The sequence below is a fragment of the Marmota monax genome, unplaced genomic scaffold (genome assembly GCF_021218885.2).
Source record: "Marmota monax isolate L192 unplaced genomic scaffold, Marmota_monax_Labrador192_F-V1.1 WCK01_AAM20220418_F8-fsc00112, whole genome shotgun sequence".
NCBI classification, from domain to species: Eukaryota; Metazoa; Chordata; class Mammalia; order Rodentia; family Sciuridae; genus Marmota; species Marmota monax.
Genome location: NW_026692073.1, coordinates 5,181,633 through 5,185,145, shown reverse-complemented (window position 1 = coordinate 5,185,145; position 3,513 = coordinate 5,181,633). Strand labels below are relative to the sequence as shown.

General features: G+C 42.2%; 1 pseudogene; it reads left to right on the top strand.

The window, feature by feature from the left end:
• The first annotated feature begins 1,002 nt into the window (after positions 1-1,002).
• On the top strand, positions 1,003-1,896 carry LOC124102307 (phosphatidylinositol N-acetylglucosaminyltransferase subunit C-like; annotated as a pseudogene).
• The last annotated feature ends 1,617 nt before the right edge of the window (positions 1,897-3,513 follow it).

The following is a 3,513-nucleotide window of genomic DNA, read 5'->3' as shown; positions in this document are numbered from 1 at the left end:
CCCTCCTTGGGAGTAAAGGTAAAGAAGAATCCCATCCAGAAAACTATCATCATGGAGTCTGGTAATCCTAGTTACTGAAAAGTTTCACAATCCTTCCAGACTTCCAATCTAACTGCACAGAGGCCTGAATTTTGGAAAAGGAATTTACTTTATCTCCCTGAGAACCCCCAGGGTGCTGTAGCCAGGAGCCATCTTTAGAAAGGATCTATTGTCTGAATTTGAACTGCTCCAACAGTCAGAAATCTCTTCATTTATTATCTCTGGGACCCCACAGACATTCCCTTGCACCAATTTAGCAAGTAGCGGCATCAGTAGAGTGACTCCAGTACAAATCCTTGGAGAACACTGCACTTTAGGGAACAGGTGTTGTGGCACACAGAGCAACAGGGTGCAGTGTCCTGCTCTTGAGAACCAAGGGAGGCCTGTCATTCAGACATAGGATGTGGGCATGCTGTTTCACAAGGCTGCCAGAACTGAAGGAAGTTACCAACCTAGTTCCTGCCACCCCTCTCCTAGCACTGCCCATGGGCACCTGTCACTAACAAGGCAAAGAAAGAATTCTGTGATTCTAATGGGCCCTGATCACAGAGAGGGGCTAGGGAGGTCTCCAATAATGATATGGCTCTGATTGTCACCCTGCCTTAGGGCTCCTTCCTTGTGGAGAACCAAGTACATGTTGGATGCTTCTATCCAGTCATCTTGCCCCTTTGGAAGTACTCTAAAGCAAAAAGAACATCTTTGGGTGGGCAGCTGCCCGATCCTGCTGTGCATCCCTAGGATCGTATGGCAGGAATTTGGCTGTGTTTTCTTGCCTCAGAGAACAAACTCATCTATTATGGGCCTGGCCTGGGTTGCTGCCTTTGAAAACAAGGAAAGGTCGGTAGATAACAACATGGAATTTCCAGAGAAGTATTATTTTAAAATTTCATAAAGAATGAGTAAACCACATGGACTTGTCAAGGGAAATTGAACTAGTCTGAGTTTAAGGGAAAGGATAAGATAATGTGTGCCTAACCTGTAATTAACACCAAGGAGGCCAAGTGGCAGAAGGTCTTATATGAGCAGCAGCCCTTCCCTGATGTGGACCAGCAGTACCTGGAAGAGCTCCAGAAAAACATCTATGCCTGAAAATACCAATATTGAGCTGTGGTATTTGAGTCCAGTCTAGTGATACAACAGCTATGCAGTGTCTGTGTTTTTGTGGTCATCTGGTGATATATGGATGAGGATCTATTGCCCCCCCTGACCCCCAGCTCTTTGGAACTGGCCTGGCATTTTCATTAATGGATTAAGTTTTGTTTGATCTCCCTGATGGAGGTGAAGGGCAGTAGAGGAGCAGGAAGATACGGTGGGCTGACCTGAAGAGTGTCTTGGTTTTCAGCATTTTCACTTAACGGTTTCTCACCAGTGCTGAGTACTCTGACAGAGTCCGTTAGCGCTGACACCATCTGTGTCATGTCAGTCTTCATGCTATAGGGCCAACTCATCTTCTTTGACTGTGGGGCCAATGCTGCTATTGTATCCAGCACACTGTCCTTGAACATGGCCATCTTTGCGTCTGTCTGCCTGGCCTCACATCTTCCCCGGTTCCTGCATGCCTTCATCATGGTGACATTTGCCAACCAGGGCTTTGCACTGTGGCCCATGTTACAGAAGAAACGAAAGGCCTGTACTCCCTGCAACTAGGTGGGGGTCACACTGCTTTTTGCATTTTCAGCCTTGGGACACCTGCTGTCCATTAGTGTGGTGGGAGTCATACTCTTTGCTCTTGTGTTGGTTTCCACCATGTGTCTCTGCCCTTTCTAGCTCATTCACCTGCAGCTTTTTAAAGAAAGCATTCATGGGCCTTGGGATGAAGCTGAAATCAAAGAAGACTTATGCAGGTTCCTCAGCTAAGTTAGGGACCACCCCATGACCTTATTTACACAAACTGATAGACTCGCATCCTAATGAGCATAAAGTCAGAAGACAGAGCCCATTCTGGAAGCAGCAGGCTAACGTGGATGAGAGAACAGAGATCAGAAGAAAACAATAACAAAGACTTGGATGGTGAAGGTGTTTACCCTTTCTGCTATTTTATGATGAAAAAGTTTTCTGGTGCCCTCATGAGTTATTGCCTCTCATCTGTTGACTGATGACTCTCATCTCTTTGACTAGGGGGCCAGTGCAGCCATTCTATCCTGTCCTTGAACTTGGCCATCTTTGCCAGATAAAGTGATGTGGTCTCTATTTAAAAAAAGTAACAATACATCACATCCTCACATCAAAAAAAAAAAAAAAAAAAAAAAAACAGAAGAAGAAGAACATCTTTTTCTTGGGGGTAATAGTTCCTCAATGCATGCCACATAGTTCACATTCCAAGGAAGCATTTCCTGGCTTACAGGATGTCTGATATCCTTTCTATGGATCTCCCAGCAACTGCAGGTCAAAGGATGACAGATGCTTCAGCACAACCACGTGGACTTCCTGAGCACAGATTAAGGACCCTGAAGAAGGATCCCAAGATAGTCCGACAATACTTTTTTCCCCAAAAAAGTAATTTTGAGAACCAGATGACATAACTTACGTAAAACCCCAAAACACAGAGCCCCAGAGAGAGGAAAGTCTAAAGAAATGTTCAATATGAAAGTGCTGCAAAAATTCAAGGCACAGGTAAAGAGAAAGGAAAATCTTATTTTCTTGAGGCAAGTCATGCACAGGAGGTGATTAATTTGCATATAGTGCTCACAGATGTTTTAGAGACATGCATGTATACATCTGGCATCAATAAATCAGGGAGGTGAGGAAGAAAGGAGAACAGAGAAGGAAAGGACCCCCCCCCCCCAAAAAAAAAAAATACCCCAAACTTTTTCCTAAATCTTTAGGATACAGAACATTAAATGCAGACACAATCACCAAAGCCATCCACTGAATATACTGTGGACAGAGTAGCTCATAAATTTTAGCAAGGAGATTAATACAAATATTTTGTAATTTTTCTTTAGAAATTTATTTCAGACTCACATACAGTTTTACTTTTCCCTGTTAAATGTCTTCTTGAGCCACAACAAGAAGATTTAAAACACTGTATTTTCCTATGGAGCTAGTTTTTAGTTTAAATTTCAGCATATATTGATATATGAAGAATGTCAATGCACTTTATCTGCTACAAGATCTCTTATAAGAAAAATTACTAGTTAAAAGGGATGATACATATCTTAAGTCTGCATCAGGGAAAGAGAAATTATGTGTTTGATCTCAGGAGTTTGGTATTGTGTTGTGATACCATTTAACTCAAATGCAGTTTAAAATTCTACATGAATTTTTGACTGTTTTGACTGTCAATTGAAGGTGGAAAACCATTTTGATAGACATGTCAATGAAATGATGAATGGGGAAGATATCAACTTGGTTAGCTTTTTTGTTTTTTTGACTGCCACATGATTCTTTTTGTACTGTATCATGATTGAACAAAAAAGGCATTAATTCAAAGACCAGAAATTCAGTGAGTTTTAGACTAATCACCTCAAGGTG